The following is a 22,598-nucleotide window of genomic DNA, read 5'->3' as shown; positions in this document are numbered from 1 at the left end:
ATTCCTCACCCGCTGACATTAATGTTAAAGGGGGCTCTCCGGTACTCTGTTAATTCAGCTAGTGACGCGGTGTCTTTTCTTCGATTTTTCGTCGAATTTCAAGATCACGCCTCAGTTTTCGGGTTATCGCATGATCAAGTTTTACAGATTATATACCCACATACGGATGGTGTGCTTTCTCAAAAAATCGTCAGTGCTATTGCCGAGCAAATGTCCCTTCAGCAATTTCACGCGTATCTATTGACCCATTATATTCCATCTAGGGCTCTCAATTCATTTATTCAGAAGTTTTATTTCAGGGTACAACGTATGGAGGAATCATTGTCTGCCTTTATCTCTGATATCAGATTTTATGCGAGGGTGTTTGCTCTCGATTATTCTGAAGAGCAGATGGTTGCTACGATTGTGGAGGGGATTTCACCCATCTATAGGTCTTGTTTGTGTTTCGTGGCTCACCCCCACTCCTTCGTTGAATTGGAGGCTATGGTCGTCTCGGCCGAAGGGGTTCGCCATGCGGACTCCTTACGTACGGGTAGTGAGTCCTTGCCAGCTAAAGTTGCTAGTACCCCTAGGTTACGAAAGCCGGTTAATTCTAGGAAATGCTATGCTTGTGGGTCCGTTGATCATTTACGAAACCGCTGTCCTTCTCGAACGCTGGGCGCGCGGCCACCTCGTGTGGCAGCTGAGGTGAACATTTCTCCTAGCAGTGGCAGTGTCATTTGTTTTCACTGTGGCCTTGCTGGACATGTGGCGAGACGTTGTACCACGAACCCGAGTTCCAGTTGACTAGGACAGGGGGCCAGTGTGGATTCTTTCACCGATGGAACCCCCTTGGATAACCGCAGTAAAGATGTCCCGGCAAATCAGTCCTTTATTACGTGTCCGGTGGAGTGTTCGCGCATTTCCGCTGATGTTAGAGGATGTGTCCCTTTCATCAAGGTCGAACTTGGTAACGAGCCTGTTTCTGCGCTTTTGGACTCTGGCAGTGTAGTCTCTCTGCTTAGTGAGCAGTGGTATGTCGCTCATAAAACTATTTGTAAGTTTTCCAATTTAGAATCCACTTCCATTACTCGCGTTTCTGCTAATTCCTCTAAAGTTGAGATTATGGGTTTGGTTAAATGTAAAGTCCGTGTCTCCAATTTTACTTGGAGGTTTTCTTTTTATGTTGCAAAAATTTGTCGTGCCCTGTTATTTTGGGGACGAATTTTTTCTCCTATTCTGGATTAGTATTGGACCTCCAGGACCGTTCCTGCTGGTTTAAGTTTTGTGAGACGGTGAAGATTCCGTTAACTTTCGTTAATTCTGCTTCGATATTTTCTGTCACGCCCCCTCAGTGTGAGATGGTGTGTGATCTTAGCCACCTACCTGAGGAACAGGCGCAGAGTATTAGGGAGATGTGTAATACCTTTTCTGATGTATTCACGGAAAAATTAGGCATAACAAACATCTTAGAATATAAAATTGAGGTCTTGGATTCGATCCCCGTCAGGATTCCCCCTTATCGGCTCTCCCCTACTAAGATGAAGGCTTTGAAGGAGATTGTCGATAATATGCTTCGGGAGGGAATTATTCGGCCTTCTACGTCTGCCTATTCGTCACCTATTTTTCTCGTCCCTAAACCTCAAGGTGGGTTTAGGCCTGTTTTGGATTACAGGGTTTTGAATAAGAAGATTGTATTACAGTCGGTTCCTCTCCCGGATTTGCACTCGTGCTTTTCTAGGTTTAAGAAGGCCAAGTATTTCACCGTGTTAGACTTAAACCAAGCCTATTATCAAATTCCTCTCGCGGAAGAATCGCGCCATTTGACCGCCTTCGCCACCGATTGGAATTTATACGAATTTTGCCGCCTGCCTTTAGGAATTTCTACTGGAGCCGCTGTGCTCACGAGGCTCCTGGATAAGCTCTTTTCGGACGTCAAGTTCGAGTACCTTTATCATTATTTAGACGATGTAGTTGTGTACTCTGAGACATTTGAAGACCATCTCTTCCATCTACGTGAAGTCTTGACTCGTCTTCGCCACGCCGGCTTGACCGTCAAGTTGTCTAAGGTTTCTTTCGCGAAACCGCAGATGTTCTTCCTCGGGCACATTGTGTCGGCTGAGGGCGTCTCTGTGGATCTGTCACGTACACAGGCGATTCGTGAGTTCCGTCCTCCGAGCGATGTGAAAGGAGTTGCTCGCTTTGTGGGCATGATCAATTTCTTTCGGAAGTTTATCCCGGATCTGGCTAAGCGTGCGGCTCCGCTTAATTTGTTGCGTCGTAAAGGGGTAAAATTTGAGTGGGGTCCGTCCCAGCAAGCGGCTTTCGACGACCTTAAGTTAGCCATTTCGAATGCCCCGGTCTTGGCGATGCCAGACTTTTCTAAAACCTTTATCGTGCAAACCGATGCCTCTTCATCTGCGGTAGCGGCTGTATTGTTGCAAGAGTCAGAGTTTGGGAGACGTCCGATTGCTTATGCGTCTAGGACGCTTTCGCCCCTTGAGTCCAAGTACTCGATTTATGAGCTGGAAGGGTTGGCTGTATTATTCGCTCTTGAAAAATTCCGTATGTACTTGGAGCACGTAAAATTCGAGCTCGAGGCGGATAACGAGGCATTGAGCTGGGTGTTAGGTAGGCCTAGGAAAACTGGTCGATTAGCTCGGTGGGCGATTCGAATTTCGGCGTTCCAGTTTGACGTCCGTCATATTCGCGGCACCGATAATGTCTTGGCTGACTCCTTGAGTCGTATGTTTGGTCATCCTGAGGTTCAAGACGACGACTCGTCCCTTCCCCTGCTTAATGGTTCACCGACCCTTACGGGCGCGATTTTGTCTGACACCCCGCTTTTGTACCATGATGTTGCCAAGTTTCAAAGCGAAGATCCGGTGTTAGGTCCCATTGTGCGAGATTTGGAGAGTGGGAAACACCTCCCTCCGTATGTTCTGAGAAATGGGGTCCTCTGTTGTCCCGCTAGGCACGACCAAAAGATGAAGGTAGTGGTACCTGCTATATTAGTACCCATGATATTTAAATATTATCATGAGACTCCTCTTGCGGGGCATCTGGGAGTGTTCAAAACGAGGGAGAGAATCAGGGAGAATTTCATTTGGAAGGGTCTAGATGGTGAAGTACGGGAGTTGGTTAAGGCTTGTAAGATCTGTAGAGTTAGTAAGCCAGCGCTGAATACAAAGGTAGGGTTTCTCTCCTCTACTCAAGCTACGCGCCCCATGCAGCGTCTTTTCATCGATTTCGTTGGACCCTTACCTAAATGTAAGGGAGATGGGAACAGGTTCGTTTTGGTTTGTGTTGACGGGTTTACTCGTTTTACGTGGCTGTTCCCAACTAAACTCGCTACCGCTGAAACTACCGTAAGGTGCTTGAAGTCTATTTTTTCCGTCTTTGGTCCCTGCCAGGTTTTAGTTTCAGATAACGCTAAAGCTTTTACTTCCAACCTATTCAGAAAGTTTTGTTTTAGTCTTTCCATATCTCATGTTACCACCTCGGCGTACTATCCCCAACCTTCGTACGCCGAAAGGGTCAAACGTAATTTGCGTTCTGCCCTCATTGCGTTCCACCATGAAGATGTTTTGAGGTGGGACACCTCGATTCCCTGGTTGGCTTACGCCTTTAATACGGCTAATCATGAGGCCCATAAGGCGACCCCATTCTCCTTAATGTTTTCGTTTGTCCCTAATTCTCCCTTATGCAACTTGTGGAGTATTGGTGAACTATTGCCTGAGAACATAGATCCCCCTAACATTAGGGCCACCTGGAAGCGTGCTTTGAATAATCTTAAGAGTTACCGTGTGAAGAAAGAGGAGCGTTATAATCAGGGTCGTAGCCCCTCGGGCATCGCCGTCGGCGACAGTGTATTTGTGAAGAATTTCACCCCGTGTGGTAAATTAGCTCTTCGGTTTCGGGGGCCCTGTACGGTAGTGGATTTTCTTACTCCCGTAACTCTACTTCTCAGGGACCCCAGCGACGGAAATTTTTTAGGGTCCACCTCCCGCAGGTTAAGCCCGCTTAAGTTTTCTTGGTTTAAAGTGGAATGAGTTTGCCTTGCTTCTGTATTGTAGTGTGGGGTTTCTTGGTATTTCTAAGGTAAACTGTGTTTATGTTTATGGGGCGTTAAATTAAATTATTGTTTGAATTTGTAATGCTTCCGCTTCCTCATCCTTTCCTGCATCATCCTCCTCCTCCCTATTGGGTTTTGGGTATGGTGCTTACCTCCACGTCTGTGCTCGGTTATTCTGTGTGCGGTCGCTCTCCCCTCTCTATGCCCGTCCCTCCCCTTAAATTGGGATGTTGGAGAAACATACTGTTGGCTCTGCATTTATTTTCCAGTTGCCTGGAGTTTCTGCCTCGCCGTTTGCTCTCTGAGAGGGCCCCTCAGTTGAGCCTCTTGTCGGCTTCCACGTCTCCGGCAGCCGTTCCTTACGGCTAGTATGCACACTTCTTATGCACTGAGCCCCAGGGCTACCACGCTCCCTGGATTGATCTTCATATGGAGGTTGCTTGCCTCTCAGGCTTTTTTCGTCCTGATGGAATTTTCAACTGGGCTATGGAATAAAACACTTACATCGCTCGGCGCCGCTGGACATTGGACTCTACTCTCCAGACTGCTGGTAACCTTTCTCCGAAACATGAAAGGAAATGTTATAGTGGGAGGTGTGACGTGGCCTGAAATGTTATGTTCGTCGCATGTACGACCACCTTGTTTGGCGGTCTGGAACTTACTCCTGAACGACAATCTTTTCTACGCAAACCAAGGTCTTCTATGCAACTTTACACCCTGTTTGGAGTTTTGAGGGGGGAGATCTGTACCGTGAAGAAGATTTCTTTCACTCTTCGTTTTATTTTATGAGTGTAATTGTGCTTGCAAGCTGTTTTAATTTAGGTGTTATTTATATATGTCATGTTGTATTATGTTTTTGCATTGCCCTTCCTTAAATAAACGTTGTCCTCAAGCCCTCATGGCCCCAGGATAAAGGGAAGTTTCTTCCCGTCCTGGGGTGTTTTCTATCTTAGGTTGGCTATCCTCCTCTTGCCTGCACGTCTGGTGAGAAAACTCCCCTCCCCCTTGAGTGCGCGCGCGCCTCTCCCTGCTGGGCAGGCGAGCGCTCGCTGCACCTTGCCGTCATTCTGATTCCGACTGACTGACTTGCTCGCTGCACATTCGCAGCCGGTCCCGCCGCGGCCTCGAACCGAGGACTCACCAGACGTGGAGGTAAGACGTTAGACAGTTACCCCCTTGTGTAGCGCGTTATGAAAGTTGAGGAAGCGGATTGCAGTTTTAAAGAATTTCATGTTAAAGCTCTAGTTTACGTAAGTTTCCAATAGCTCCTCGCCCCGCGCAAGTTGTCACTTAAAATATAGTATGTATGATAGAGGTATTTTAAGGTCTGTAGACCTGTGTTCTTTGCTATGTTGTCCTCATGTATGGGACGGATCACGTTTAGACAATGTTTTAAAATTGTATTAGCGTAAACTATTCCGGTCTCAGAACTTTAAAGAGTTTTGGTTAAGGTGTGAAATAATTGAGTATGAGAGGGAACCAGAAGGCTATGATGTATTGAGCAAGTAGTATGTATTTAAAGTTCTTGCTGTTATGTACGACACTTTGGTGGCAAACGCTCTTGCGTAGTTTTCTAAGTAAAGATTATACTGGTATGATTTAGAACCTTGGTACTATTGAGCAGATTGGCATACCAGGAAACCCTAAGTTAGGTGTTGGTCAAGTAAATCATGTATTGTTTACAGGGCTAGACCCCCCGGTTTCTAATGAATGTTATATTAATCAGTAAATTGTGCTGGTCACATGTGTTTAAATTCTTTTAGTATAGTACTTTAAATTGGGACATGTCCCTGCTCTTGTTTAACTTTGTATACTGAAGTAACGCAAGCTTCCTTTATATAATAAATTATTATCTGGCAAACTTATTGTGCCTTCAAGCCCCATTCCCTTGGCCCACCGCTTCTTTCTTTGAAAGCTATCGGGTATAAACCCAGTACAAACTCTGGTAGCAGAGTAGCTTGGTTGAATGGGGCTTATCTTACTTATACTTGGCAGTTAACCTTGTGTAGGGGTGGAGTCTGGAAGTTCTTTCGTCGGAGTAGTTCTTGAGTTTGGCCTTTCTTAAAATGTCTACTCGTGACGTTCCCTACCCGGGGGCGCTCCGAAAGGAGGCGCTACTATATGAGCTAAAAATCCGTAATGTTGAATCCAGAGGTACAGTGAAGGGTGATGAAGCTTTATTAAGGTCAAGCTTAGAGAGGGCTGTTTCTGTCCCTCAATGTACTGACGACGAGGTCGGGTCTGCGGCGGCCCTGATTGACGCGAATCTTTCTGATATTCTTTCAGTAATCGATTTCTTTGAAAGTGATGCCGCTTCACATCATCAGCTTCGAAGAGTTCAAGGTTGCTTGACCCACTATGTCCATCGTATCGGAGACCTTCTCTCCTTGGACTTAGGCGAGGAAATAAGAAGCCAGGTTAAGGGATTGGAGACTAAAGCGCTTAATCTCTTAGAGAAAATTGACCAATGGCTTTCTAATTCGGTAACTAAATCTAAGTCGGTTCCTGCCAGTTCTATTTTACTTGGAGAGGAGCTAAGTAAACCTACGGAGAATGGTGCGTTTACTGATCAGCAATCTGTACGGCCCACCGTACCGTCTTATGTCTCTGCCTTTTCTAGCATTCCTCACCCGCTGACATTAATGTTAAAGGGGGCTCTCCGGTACTCTGTTAATTCAGCTAGTGACGCGGTGTCTTTTCTTCGATTTTTCGTCGAATTTCAAGATCACGCCTCAGTTTTCGGGTTATCGCATGATCAAGTTTTACAGATTATATACCCACATACGGATGGTGTGCTTTCTCAAAAAATCGTCAGTGCTATTGCCGAGCAAATGTCCCTTCAGCAATTTCATGCGTATCTATTGACCCATTATATTCCATCTAGGGCTCTCAATTCATTTATTCAGAAGTTTTATTTCAGGGTACAACGTATGGAGGAATCATTGTCTGCCTTTATCTCTGATATCAGATTTTATGCGAGGGTGTTTGCTCTCGATTATTCTGAAGAGCAGATGGTTGCTACGATTGTGGAGGGGATTTCACCCATCTATAGGTCTTGTTTGTGTTTCGTGGCTCACCCCCACTCCTTCGTTGAATTGGAGGCTATGGTCGTCTCGGCCGAAGGGGTTCGCCATGCGGACTCCTTACGTACGGGTAGTGAGTCCTTGCCAGCTAAAGTTGCTAGTACCCCTATGTTACGAAAGCCGGTTAATTCTAGGAAATGCTATGCTTGTGGGTCCGTTGATCATTTACGAAACCGCTGTCCTTCTCGTACGCTGGGCGCGCGGCCACCTCGTGTGGCACCTGAGGTGAACATTTCTCCTAGCAATGGCAGTGTCATTTGTTTTCGCTGTGACCTTGCTGGACATGTGGCGAGACGTTGTACCACGAACCCGAGTTCCAGTTGACTAGGACAGGGGGCCAGTGTGGATTCATTCACCGATGGAACCCCCTTGGATAACCGCAGTAAAGATGTCCCGGCAAATCAGTGCTCTATTACGTGTCCGGTGGAGTGTTCGCGCATTTCCGCTGATGTTAGAGGATGTGTCCCTTTCATTAAGGTCGAACTTGGTAACGAGCCTGTTTCTGCGCTTTTGGACTCTGGCAGTGTAGTCTCTCTGCTTAGTGAGCAGTGGTATGTCGCTCATAAAACTATTTGTAAGTTTTCCAATTTAGAATCCACTTCCATTACTTGCGTTTCTGCTAATTCCTCTAAAGTTGAGATTATGGGTTTGGGTAAATGTAAAGTCCGTGTCTCCAATTTTACATGGAGGTTTTCTTTTTATGTTGCAAAAAATTTGTCGTGCCCTGTTATTTTGGGGACGAATTTTTTCTCCTATTCTGGATTAGTATTGGACCTCCAGGACCGTTCCTGCTGGTTTAAGTTTTGTGAGACGGTGAAGATTCCGTTAACTTTCGTTAATTCTGCTTCGATATTTTCTGTCACGCCCCCTCAGTGTGAGATGGTGTGTGATCTTAGCCACCTACCTGAGGAACAGGCGCAGAGTATTAGGGAGATGTGTAATACCTTTTCTGATGTATTCACGGAAAAATTAGGCATAACAAACATCTTAGAATATAAAATTGAGGTCTTGGATTCGATCCCCGTCAGGATTCCCCCTTATCGGCTCTCCCCTACTAAGATGAAGGCTTTGAAGGAGATTGTCGATAATATGCTTCGGGAGGGAATTATTCAGCCTTCTACGTCTGCCTATTCGTCACCTATTTTTCTCGTCCCTAAACCTCAAGGTGGGTTTAGGCCTGTTTTGGATTACAGGGTTTTGAATAAGAAGATTGTATTACAGTCGGTTCCTCTCCCGGATTTGCACTCGTGCTTTTCTAGGTTTAAGAAGGCCAAGTATTTCACCGTGTTAGACTTAAACCAAGCCTATTATCAAATTCCTCTCGCGGAAGAATCGCGCCATTTGACCGCCTTCGCCACCGATTGGAATTTATACGAATTTTGCCGCCTGCCTTTAGGAATTTCTACTGGAGCCGCTGTGCTCACGAGGCTCCTGGATAAGCTCTTTTCGGACGTCAAGTTCGAGTACCTTTATCATTATTTAGACGATGTAGTTGTGTACTCTGAGACATTTGAAGACCATCTCTTAAATCTACGTGAAGTCTTGACTCGTCTTCGCCACGCCGGCTTGACCGTCAAGCTGTCTAAGGTTTCTTTCGCGAAACCGCAGATGTTCTTCCTCGGGCACATTGTGTCGGCTGAGGGCGTCTCTGTGGATCTGTCACGTACACAGGCGATTCGTGAGTTCCGTCCTCCGAGCGATGTGAAAGGAGTTGCTCGCTTTGTGGGCATGATCAATTTCTTTCGGAAGTTTATCCCGGATCTGGCTAAGCGTGCGGCTCCGCTTAATTTGTTGCGTCGTAAAGGGGTAAAATTTGAGTGGGGTCCGTCCCAGCAAGCGGCTTTCGACGACCTTAAGTTAGCCATTTCGAATGCCCCGGTCTTGGCGATGCCAGACTTTTCTAAAACCTTTATCGTGCAAACCGATGCCTCTTCATCTGCGGTAGCGGCTGTATTGTTGCAAGAGTCAGAGTTTGGGAGACGTCCGATTGCTTATGCGTCTAGGACGCTTTCGCCCCTTGAGTCCAAGTACTCGATTTATGAGCTGGAAGGGTTGGCTGTATTATTCGCTCTTGAAAAATTCCGTATGTACTTGGAGCACGTAAAATTCGAGCTCGAGGCGGATAACGAGGCATTGAGCTGGGTGTTAGGTAGGCCTAGGAAAACTGGTCGATTAGCTCGGTGGGCGATTCGAATTTCGGCGTTCCAGTTTGACGTCCGTCATATTCGGGGCACCGATAATGTCTTGGCTGACTCCTTGAGTCGTATGTTTGGTCATCCTGAGGTTCAAGACGACGACTCGTCCCTTCCCCTGCTTAATGGTTCACCGACCCTTACGGGCGCGATTTTGTCTGACACCCCGCTTTTGTACCATGATGTTGCCAAGTTTCAAAGCGAAGATCCGGTGTTAGGTCCCATTGTGCGAGATTTGGAGAGTGGGAAACACCTCCCTCCGTATGTTCTGAGAAATGGGGTCCTCTGTTGTCCCGCTAGGCACGACCAAAAGATGAAGGTAGTGGTACCTGCTATATTAGTACCCATGATATTTAAATATTATCATGAGACTCCTCTTGCGGGGCATCTGGGAGTGTTCAAAACGAGGGAGAGAATCAGGGAGAATTTCATTTGGAAGGGTCTAGATGGTGAAGTACGGGAGTTGGTTAAGGCTTGTAAGATCTGTAGAGTTAGTAAGCCAGCGCTGAATACAAAGGTAGGGTTTCTCTCCTCTACTCAAGCTACGCGCCCCATGCAGCGTCTTTTCATCGATTTCGTTGGACCCTTACCTAAATGTAAGGGAGATGGGAACAGGTTCGTTTTGGTTTGTGTTGACGGGTTTACTCGTTTTACGTGGCTGTTCCCAACCAAACTCGCTACCGCTGAAACTACCGTAAGGTGCTTGAAGTCTATTTTTTCCGTCTTTGGTCCCTGCCAGGTTTTAGTTTCAGATAACGCTAAAGCTTTTACTTCCAACCTATTCAGAAAGTTTTGTTTTAGTCTTTCCATATCTCATGTTACCACCTCGGCGTACTATCCCCAACCTTCGTACGCCGAAAGGGTCAAACGTAATTTGCGTTCTGCCCTCATTGCGTTCCACCATGAAGATGTTTTGAGGTGGGACACCTCGATTCCCTGGTTGGCTTACGCCTTTAATACGGCTAATCATGAGGCCCATAAGGCGACCCCCTTCTCCTTAATGTTTTCGTTTGTCCCTAATTCTCCCTTATGCAACTTGTGGAGCATTGGTGAACTATTGCCTGAGAACATCGATCCCCCTAACATTAGGGCCACCTGGAAGCGTGCTTTGAATAATCTTAAGAGTTACCGTGTGAAGAAAGAGGAGCGTTATAATCAGGGTCGTAGCCCCTCGAGCATCGCCGTCGGCGACAGTGTCTTTGTGAAGAATTTCACCCCGTCTGGTAAATTAGCTCTTCGGTTTCGGGGGCCCTGTACGGTAGTGGATTTTCTTACTCCCGTAACTCTACTTCTCAGGGACCCCAGCGACGGAAGAGTTTTTAGGGTCCACCTCTCGCAGGTTAAGCCCGCTTAAGTTTTCTTGGTTTAAAGTGGAATGAGTTTGCCTTGCTTCTGTATTGTAGTGTGGGGTTTCTTGGTATTTCTAAGGTAAACTGTGTTTATGTTTATGGGGCGTTAAATTAAATTATTGTTTGAATTTGTAATGCTTCCGCTTCCTCATCCTTTCCTGCATCACCCTCCCCCTCCCTATTGGGTTTTGGGTATGGTCCTTACCTCCACGTCTGTGCTCGGTTATTCTGTGTGCGGTCGCTCTCCCCTCTCTATGCCCGTCCCTCCCCTTAAATTGGGATGTTGGAGAAACATACTGTTGGCTCTGCATTTATTTTCCAGTTGCCTGGAGTTTCTGCCTCGCCGTTTGCTCTCTGAGAGGGCCCCTCAGTTGAGCCTCTTGTCGGCTTCCACGTCTCCGGCAGCCGTTCCTTACGGCTAGTATGCACACTTCTTATGCACTGAGCCCCAGGGCTACCACGCTCCCTGGATTGATCTTCATATGGAGGTTGCTTGCCTCTCAGGCTTTTTCCGTCCTGATGGAATTTTCAACTGGGCTATGGAATAAAACACTTACATCGCTCGGCGCCGCTGGGCATTGGACTCTACTCTCCAGATTGCTGGTAACCTTTCTCCGAAACATGAAAGGAAATGTTATAGTGGGAGGTGTGACGTGGCCTGAAATGTTATGTTCGTCGCATGTACGACCACCTTGTTTGGCGGTCTGGAACTTACTCCTGAACGACAATCTTTTCTACGCAAACCAAGGTCTTCTATGCAACTTTACACCCTGTTTGGAGTTTTGAGGGGGGAGATCTGTACCGTGAAGAAGATTTCTTTCACTCTTCGTTTTATTTTATGAGTGTAATTGTGCTTGCAAGCTGTTTTAATTTAGGTGTTATTTATATATGTCATGTTGTATTATGTTTTTGCATTGCCCTTCCTTAAATAAACGTTGTCCTCAAGCCCTCATGGCCGCAGGATAAAGGGAAGTTTCTTCCCGTCCTTGGGTGTTTTCTATCTTAGGTTGGCTATCCTCCTCTTGCCTGCACGTCTGGTGAGAAAACTCCCCTCCCCCTTGAGTGCGCGCGCGCCTCTCCCTGCTGGGCAGGCGAGCGCTCGCTGCACCTTGCCGTCATTCTGATTCCGACTGACTGACTTGCTCGCTGCACATTCGCAGCCGGTCCCGCCGCGGCCTCGAACCGAGGACTCACCAGACGTGGAGGTAAGACGTTAGACAGTTACCCCCTTGTGTAGCGCGTTATGAAAGTTGAGGAAGCGGATTGCAGTTTTAAAGAATTTCATGTTAAAGCTCTAGTTTACGTAAGTTTCCAATAGCTCCTCGCCCCGCGCAAGTTGTCACTTAAAATATAGTATGTATGATAGAGGTATTTTAAGGTCTGTAGACCTGTGTTCTTTGCTATGTTGTCCTCATGTATGGGACGGATCACGTTTAGACAATGTTTTAAAATTGTATTAGCGTAAACTATTCCGGTCTCAGAACTTTAAAGAGTTTTGGTTAAGGTGTGAAATAATTGAGTATGAGAGGGAACCAGAAGGCTATGATGTATTGAGCAAGTAGTATGTATTTAAAGTTCTTGCTGTTATGTACGACACTTTGGTGGCAAACGCTCTTGCGTAGTTTTCTAAGTAAAGATTATACTGGTATGATTTAGAACCTTGGTACTATTGAGCAGATTGGCATACCAGGAAACCCTAAGTTAGGTGTTGGTCAAGTAAATCATGTATTGTTTACAGGGCTAGACCCCCCGGTTTCTAATGAATGTTATATTAATCAGTAAATTGTGCTGGTCACATGTGTTTAAATTCTTTTAGTATAGTACTTTAAATTGGGACATGTCCCTGCTCTTGTTTAACTTTGTATACTGAAGTAACGCAAGCTTCCTTTATATAATAAATTATTATCTGGCAAACTTATTGTGCCTTCAAGCCCCATTCCCTTGGCCCACCGCTTCTTTCTTTGAAAGCTATCGGGTATAAACCCAGTACAACTATATCAAGATTGCCAGACCCATTTACTCTGTGCTAGTCAACACCATCGGGATAGCACACTTTGGAAAGCACTCCATGGCTCAAAATATGGCACTACAACCAAGGCGCAACACACAGCACCCACATTGTCAGTTGTGGCCTACTGTGTGGATCATAGCTGTATAGAGGACGAAGTTGCAGCGCAATTACAGCAACAAGGACAGCAAATTTTCAAAACTATCCACATCACGAACGACAGAGGACCAAACTCACTAATACGGATCGTGTCACGTAATGCCTGGACCAGCTGCTACGAGATGGCGCTCTCATCTACGCCAAACGTCACCGTGTGGAGACATCAACGTTGTCCCCGCCACAACGCGGACATTGTGAACCCTGCCAAGGTTATGACCATCCACCCAGCCAGCCGTGCCTCCAAGATCAGTTATGCGCCATCTGCAATGGTAATCATTCATCAGCAAACTGCACTACTAAGGCTTCACCGAAGTGCAGTTCGACTCGATGGCTGAACGGTCAGCGTACTGTCCTTTGGTTCAGAGGGTCCCGGGTTCGATTCCCGGCTGTATCTGGGATTTTAACCTTCATTGGTTAATTCCAATGGCCCGGGGGCTGGGTGTTTGTGCTGTCCCCAACATTCCTGCAATTCACACACCACACTTAACACATTGCTGTCCGGCCCATCTGACGTATAACTGGCCCCTGTGGCCGGAAGGTTTTGGCAGTGACATGGAGTTATTGCAGGGTATCATAATTTAATAATTTTAGGTTCATTCACAGTTATATCTGTCCACTTTAAAGTTTTTGGTGAGATTTTATATTTTGGTTCATTCTGGTATTGATATCTGTTTGATTCCTCCACCATATACGCCTACAAATCAATACAAATGAACAACTTGACATCACAACCTACATTTTCAGGTTCACTCGGCGAAATTTTAACGCCAGGGGTCCACGAGAAAGACTCCAAAAACAGTATAATATCCTGTTAGGCCACTCACTGCCAGAAATAGGGAGAATATTATCAACAGTACTTACATCTAGACCATCTTTGCTATCTGAAGCATCAGGTCAGTGCTCACATGGTGCAATAAACGTGTCATTCAACGCATCACTTCCACATAAATGCATAACACTAGCACTAGAATTATCATTAGACAATTCATCTTCACTCTCCTCACAATCACGGGAAACGTATGACAAATTATCAGCGTATAATTCATGTATAATATCACCAGGAGTCAGTCCACTGTTTTTGTTTACCGGGGCTGCCATTTTTGTTTACTAGCATTGACGGATACACGGAAAATATTCGAAGGCAAAAACAAATGCAACTGACGCACTAAAACGGGCAAAACTAGTACTAAAAGAAGCGTAGTTTTTCTACCATTTAGGCACATCAACGATAATCTCCAAATAGTTCCTCAATAACCGTTAGATGGCATCAGAAGACAGACTTGCACAAACACGTATTTATACGTGATCGGCTGCAGAGCACCGTGCTTGGAAACACGTATTGATACGTGAGCGGACAGCATTGTGTTAACACTATCCTCCACCACAATAACACGCACTTACCTACACATGGCAGATGCCGCCCACCCTCATCGGAGCGTCTGACTTACAAGGGCTGCACTCGGCTAGAAATATCCACACGAAATTATTATACCGAAGCGCAGCACTTGTCAGGAAAACCATCCAAAATGTTCAGCTAAATATAGCGGTAAACCTCAAAACATAATGACCTCACCACCCCAAACTTTACATCGTATCTCCCTCCCCTTCACGGTAAAACATCCTTAGATTAATTATCCTGGTCCTAAAGAATGTTCTACCATTCCAACGTTCTCATGTCCTCGATGAAATTCAATTAGTGGCTCGGTTGGTATTCCAGACTCGCCTGAATGCCATCTTCACTACTTTAAAAAGTGAAAGTTTACTACGGTAATATGTGCTCACTAAGAACCAACCGACCGCTAATTGAATTACAGATCGAACAACACAACCCGGATGTCATGATTTTTAACGAAACATTTCTAACTAAAAAAGAAAACCTCAATTTAAAAAGCGCACACCATGCCGCTCTGACCGCCCTAACAGTGGCCGTGGAAGAAGAATATCAAACCAAAAATGTAATAATTTGAATTACTATTGGTATTCAAAACATTGAAAAAGCCACAATCTACACTCTTGGATCATCCCCTACTAAAGAATTTGTAGAATGCATAAATAAAAATATTCACCTATTTAAATACGGCAGTAATGTTACATAATATGGCAGGGCTCAACAGAGAACATATTAAAGAATATTACATGACATCCGGGGCGTAGACACCCCTTTCCCTTCTCCCACCGGACCTATATCTAATAACACCCCTGACATTACCATTCTTTCACCAACATTAGCAAATATTGGTGATATGCTACCATCTATCGGATGTGACCATGTACCATGTATACTAACCCTACCGAACCTACGGAATAAACTCATTCAACACAACCAACGACCCCCATCAGTACAATAGCACAACCGCACTGACTGGTCACCCTACAGACAAACTATCAGAGACATGATCCAGAAACATTACAACACCGAAAATCTAACAAGAATACAAAACACAATCAAACAACTTGAAACAAACTGAACTACCGCAGACCATCTCCTCATACCCCGCCATACCTCACACCCTGCAAAACCACAATTTCCACCTAGAGCCCTTAAACTACTACAATATTCACACGAACTCTACAAAGCCTACCTTCGAACGCAAGGCCTCAACACCCTTCATGAACACAGAACAACTCTCCGACACGCCTACTCCCTTATTTAAGCCATAAAACGAAAAGCCTGGAATAACACTTGCACGGAACTATAATAAAACGATATACATAAATACTGGACTAAACTAAAACAACTAACATAAACCAAAAATCAGTTCCTCACTATCCAATAGTACGCAACATCGCACAAAATGATCCAAAAACAAAAGATGATCTCTTCGCAGATCACTACAGACAAGATTTTTCATCATCTACAGACCCTAAATTTTATCATTCAGACAAATGAAATAATTATCGAATACACAGACATCAACAAAGCACCACTACACACTACTTTTGAACCTCTCCCACCTCTAGAACAACAACATCCTCTAAACACCCCAATTACAGAACAAGTCATGTACAGGTTTTTAAAATACAAAACGAACACAGCTCCTGGCCTAGGTCAAATTATATGTAGACACATCAAAGAAGCACCGCTCCCTTTCCTTTAACTACTAAGAAATGTATACCGATGGCCTAGAATGAATACCTCGTATCTCACAAAGTTCTTCCTATCCATTATTTCCCTTAAGACTGGTTACGCCTTCTAGCCACATTTGGATATGCAGTCCATCAGAACAATGTTCGTTGGGTAGATTTTCCTATGCTTCCTCGTAAAGGAAAATGAACCTTATAAAATTTATACTCTAGGAGTTAGTAAATACGTCATGCAAACATACTGTCCTATAGTACGGTACGGTAAGGTTCACACATCGGCATAGGAAAAAGAACACAACGAACATTGTTCTGATGGACTGCATATCCATGTGTGCCTGGGAGGCGTAACCAATCATAAGGGAAATACTGGATAGCAAGAACTTTGGGAGATACGAGGTATTCATACTAGGCCATCGATACAGTATTATAATCCTAACCGGTTCCTATCCACTCCACTGGGAACATGCAAAAAATATCCTAGTTTTAAAAGCCTAATAAAGTACCTACCCAGAAAACATATGTCCGATAAGCCTGTTACCAGTACTAAGTAAAATATTAAAAACCATCCTAGTTCGTCGTACCTATTCCTACTTGAACTCCCTCGAACTCACTCAACAATCACAAGCACGTTCCCGCCCAGAGCACTCCACTCAGGATCACCTCTTTCAATCTCAGCATCACTTTGATCATATCTATCACCTAAGAAACGAGCCGCATTAATCAGTTTAGACCTAGAAAATGCATTTGACAAAGTATGGTTCTCAGGATTCATGTTTTTAACTGCGACATTTACGACTCCCTATCAGAATCACCCGTTTCCTAGCTATTTTCCTCAACCGGCACAGCGCTGAAATAACCATCCACAACACCCTATCATATAAATTCCCCATAATAGCTGGAGTACCAAAAGGAATCCCGCCCAGCCCCCTATTATACGTCCTATATTGTATAGATATTCCACAATCCTCATCTCCACTAAAAGTATATCAATTCGTAGATGATATAGCAATCCTCGCCCTCATAACCTACAACCGCTCCCTTCAATCACGCATTCAACCCTACCTCCTTCAAATTGAACAAAGGCTCAATCTTTGGCAAATTAAAATTCACGTAATAAACTCAATTTATCATGTTTAGAAATGGCAACCGTAGATACCGACCCACTAACAAAATCCATCTCACACTTAATAACCAACGCCTTACAGAAACCTCAACACTTACCTAGACATCACGTTTCAAAATAATGTAAAACGGAATGTACATTTTAATAACATTTATAGATAGGCATACAGCAGTTTTAACCTCTTACGCTGGTTAAAAGGTCAAACCTGGGGCCTAAAAGCCTCTCAAATTATTAACACATATAAAGTCTTGGTTCGACCTATCATTACTTACACCTAATTAACCTGGATTTCAGCCCATCCTATCAACCATTTAGATACCCTAAAATTAAACCGTCACGCCATTCGGCTTGCCTACAGATAGTATATGAGGTGAATACATGTAAATGTTCCCTAATTAACCGTGGGCAGGCATTGCCAATGGATTGGGAATAATAATATTTCCGTCTGGCTATTACTAGCCGAGTGCAGCCCTTGTAAGGCAGACCCTCCGATGAGGGTGGGCGGCATCTGCCATGTGTAGGGAACTGCGTGTTTTTGTGGTGGAGGATAGTGTTATGTGTGGTGTGTGAGTTGCAGGGATGTTGGGGACAGCACAAACACCCAGCCCCCGGGCCACAGGAATTAACCAATGAAAGTTAAAATCCCCGACCCGGCCGGGAATCGAACCCGGGACCCTCTGAACCGAAGGCCAGTACGCTGACCGTGCAGCCAACGAGTCGGACACAATACAGACAGAAAAGGCGGTAACATTGCCATCAATTAAAGTACAAATACACACATAATTTTAAATACACAAACATACAACATAAAAAATATTATATATCATTTCACACAAAAAACACCACACTATTATCAAATGTAACAATAACACAAAACATATCAATAATAAATGTAAATTAACGAAAACATAACTTATGCATTTTCCCTACAATCCGTTCCTACCTTCACTCTATTCGATTGCAGTACCTTAAAACTACTAATTCAAGCATCTTCCCTCAACCTCGCGAAGCCATCAACCTATCGCGCTAGCTCAATCCATCCTAAGGAATTTGAAGAAAATGGCAACTATGAAACAGCCACAAAACTTATTCAATCACTGAATGACAATAGAAAACAAATTTGCAACGACACTGTGTCATCTCTTGATTTTACCCACTCACGTAGAAAGGCCTGATCGCTCATTAGAAAGCTTGACTCATCAAAGCCAGCTGGTAGACAGAAACTGAGTGTTAACATTAATGATCTAGCCAAACACATGATCTCTATCTCAAAGATCAATAGAGATAATCAAGTTGTAAGGGAAATCCGGTCAGCACTGAAACATAAAAAGCAATTAGCAAAACAACAATCATCCCAATTCTCTTGTCCTTTCACAAGAGAGGAAACCCTAGAAGGCATCAAGAACATAAAATTCTGGAAAGCAGCAGGTATAGACGGCATCTATCCTGAATTCCTGCAACATCTTGGACCTGCAACAATCACTTGGCTCGCCAAATTCTTCTCCAATATTTTGGAGATAGGTAACCTTCCTTCACTATTCAAGAAGACCAAAGTAATATCGATCTTGAAACCCAACAAGGGCCCTTTGAGAGTAGAAAGCTACAGACCCATTGCACTGCTAAGTGTTACTCTAAAGCTCCTGGAAAGACTAATATACAATAGGATCTCAGAAACCATCAATAATCTCCTTCCCACAGAACAAGCTGGCTTCAGACCTGGAAGAAATTGCGCTGACCAAATATTTGCATTGACCTCTCATATTGAAAATGGATTTGAGAATCGGAAGATTAGTATGGCTGTTTTCTTAGACTTATCAGCAGCCTATGATACTGTTTGGCGAGAAGAGCTCCTGCTAAAACTTATCTCTGCCATCCCCTGTGTCAAGCTTACAAATCTCATTGGCAATATGATTAGCAACAGAAACTTTCAGATCTTCTCGGACGATGCAGGAAGCAAAACCTACAAACTGAATGATGTTCTTCCACAAGGTTCTGTTCTGGCACCCTTACTTTTCAACCTCTATACTGCTGACTTACCAGCAACTAAGTCCAGGAAATTTATTTACGCAGATGATATACTACTGGTTAGCCAAACACCAAGTTTTCCAGAAGCTGAACAAATGCTTACAGCAGATCTAAAAAAGCTAGATACATACTTCCTAAAGTGGTGTCTCCATCCAAATCTCCAAAAGACTGCAGCATCTGTGTTTCATCTCAGAAATAAATTTGCCAACTACAAGCCTACAATAACATTCAGAAACCAATCCTTACAACACTGTCCCTTCCCAAAATATTTAGGTTTCACATTATACAGATCCCTAACATATAAACATCATATTAACTACACAGCCGCCAAGAATAAAAGTCGGAATAATATTCTTCAAAAATTAGTTGGCACATCCTTGGGCGCAAACAACCAAGTGTTGAGATCTTCTGCTCAAGCTCTTTGCTATTCAGTTGCCGAAACTGCGCTTCAACTTGGCTGAACAGTGCTCATACTGCGAAGATTGATGCTCAACTAAATCAAGCAATGCGCATTATAACTGGTTGTATTCGCTTTACAAACGTGGCCTGGCTGCCTACATTCAGTAATATTCCACCGCCTTGCTTAAGAAGGTCTGAAGCTCTTCTAAAACTGTGGAAGAAGACCAACCAGAACTCCAACCTCCCCGTTCACCAGGATATTACTCAACCTGCCCTTCCACGACTTAAGTCTAGATCTACACCCTGGTGCACTGCACTTTCACTGGAAGAATCTGGGTTCTCCATCACGAACGCCTGGTTACACCAATGGCAGCAGTCTTCTGTTCCCAATCAACATCTTGTGATTCTACCTCGTGTTCAACCTCCCGGATTCCATCTACCCAGACGTCAATGGAGGACTCTAAACAGGATAAGAGTCAATCAAGGAAGATGCAGTTATACTCTTTATAAATGGGGCTGGCAGAAGTCTTCTGGGTGTGATTGTGGAGCTACCTCACAGACCATCCACCACGTAATTGCCGAGTGTCCACAGAAAGCATTTCAAGGTCCTTTGGAGGACATACACAACGCAACTGAGGAGGCCTTGAAATGGATCAATGGACTTGATTTGGAACTATAGGCTTCTGCTTATATATATTGTGTATATATTGTATACTTATTTATATAATCTATCTGTCCACTTCATACGATAAATAAATAACGAAAACATCAAGAAAAAACTTAAAAAGTAAAAAGAAATGAACTGATATTGTTACATTGAATGAGATTATAATATAACTTTACACTTAAAAATAACACTGCACATTCATCAAAATGTAACAACTTCACAAAACAAAAGATTAATTATTGTAAATCAACAACATCAAGAAATAACTTAAAAGTGAAATCAAATCTTGTGAATGTCGTTAAATTGAGTAATGAGAAAAAACTGTGAAAAAAGAAATGAAAACAATATTAAAATTAAAATATGGTAAACATTGTAAATCAATAAAAGTTTCAATAAACGGGGAATAGCAGGATAAAAGTCAGGCGGATGCGGCGCGGGACTCACACTGGGTGAAGCCTTGTTGTGACAACTCACACGCCAGAATCAATATCAACTAAAAATTATAAATACGTGTGCCTTAGCGCACCAAGGGATAGATAACTGAGTTAAATTTAAACAAAACCACCAACATCCACAGCCGAAGAGTCCCGTAGTTGGACTGGTGGCCCGCTCCCTAACAGGGAGACTGAAATAACTACATCAACTACATCGGGTAAAGGTTCCCTGAATATTACAAGTTTAACACATAGCAATCACGAAGCTCACATACTGAATGAGAGTGAAGTCTCTTCCATGACACGAATGACTGCGTTGTATGTGTTGATGAGGGCTATGGTAAATGTTTGGAGATGTTTTTTAAAGGGTGGGATGTGTCCATGATGTACGTGAAAAAGTGTTGCCTAATTCCGGAAGTAAATTCTGCTCGGATCGAAACAAAAATCCTTTTCTGCTGGTGGTTTAACGTTTAACCCACATAATATTATCTTCAGAGCTACCGACGGTGGGATTCGAAACCAATAAAAATTTGCTCTATCCGCACCGAGCTCGATAGCTGAAGTCACTTAAGTGCAACCAGTACCCAGTATTCGTGAGATTGTCTGTTGGTTTCCCATTTGCAGATGATGTTATTCTGTACAGAGTAATGAATAAGTTACAAGATTGTGAGCAACTGCAAAATGACCTCGATAATGTTGTGAGATTGACGGTAGGCAATGGTATGATGATAAACGGGTTAAAAGTCAGGTTGTGAGTTTCACAAATAGGAAAAGTCCTCTCAGTTTTAATTACTGCGTTGATGGGCTGAAAGTTCCCTTTGGGGATCATTGTAAATACCTAGGTATAAATATAAGGAAATATCTTCATTGGGGAAATCACATAAATATGATTGTAAATAAAGGGCACAGATCTCTGCACATGGTTGTGAGAGTATTTAGGGGTTGTAGTAAGGATGTAAAGGAGAGAGAATATTTGTCTATGGTGAGACCTCATCTTGAGTATGGTTCCAGTGTATGGGACCCTTACCAGGATTACTTGATTCAGGAACTGGAAAAAATCCAAAGAAAAGCAGCTCGATTTGTTCTGGGCGATTTCCGACAAAAGAGTAGCGTTACAAAAATGTTGCAAAGTTTTGGGCTGGGAAGACTTGGGAGAAATGAGACGAGCTGCTCGACTAAGTAGTATGTTCCAAGCTGTCAGTGGAGAGATGGCGTGGGCGGACATCAGTAGACGAATAAGTTTGGATGGTGTCTTTAAAAGAAGGAAAGATCACAATATGAAGATAAAGTTGGAATTCAAGGGGACAAATTGGGGCAAATATTCGTTTATAGGAAGGGGAGTTAGGGATTGGAATAACTTACCAAGGGAGATGTTCAATAAATTTCCAATTTCATTGCAATCATTTAAGAAAAGGCTAGGAAATCAACAGATAGGGAATCTGCCACCTGGGTGACTGCCCTAAATGCAGATCAGTAGTGATTGAAGAAAAAAAATCACTCCAGGCAAATGCTGGTGCTGTAGCTTAATTAAGTCCACGGCCGCTTCCTTCCCACTCCTAGCGCTTTTCTCTCCCATCGTCGCCATACGACCTATCTGTGTCGGTGCGATGTTAAGCAACTTGCTAAAATAAGAGGGAAAAACAGTCTATCCGCACGGCCAACAGCTAATAAGAATTGGTACGTGGAGTAGAGAAATAAAATGCGATATGTGAATCGGAGTATCAAAATTCTAAACTCAAAATTCTAGGGATGACATCAGAGACCTAAAACAAAGATAATGTATTAATTATTCTTAGGTCAGATCTTGGTAATTAGGCATAATTTGTCGTGATAGATAACAAAACGAATTTCAATTTAAATCTTCAGAGCCATGGAGAACAACCATCCCGAAGACGCATGATCGCACAGAACGGCATCAACTTATGAGGAAAGCTAGAAAGTCCTTTGGTTACGAAACACTAGTGATGTGACGAGTCGAATGTTTCAACTCGTTTAACTCGATTCAAACATGTATTCGAGTC

This window comes from Anabrus simplex, chromosome 6 (assembly GCF_040414725.1).
Source record: "Anabrus simplex isolate iqAnaSimp1 chromosome 6, ASM4041472v1, whole genome shotgun sequence".
NCBI classification, from domain to species: domain Eukaryota; kingdom Metazoa; phylum Arthropoda; class Insecta; order Orthoptera; family Tettigoniidae; genus Anabrus; species Anabrus simplex.
Note: the sequence above shows the minus strand (reverse complement) of the source record.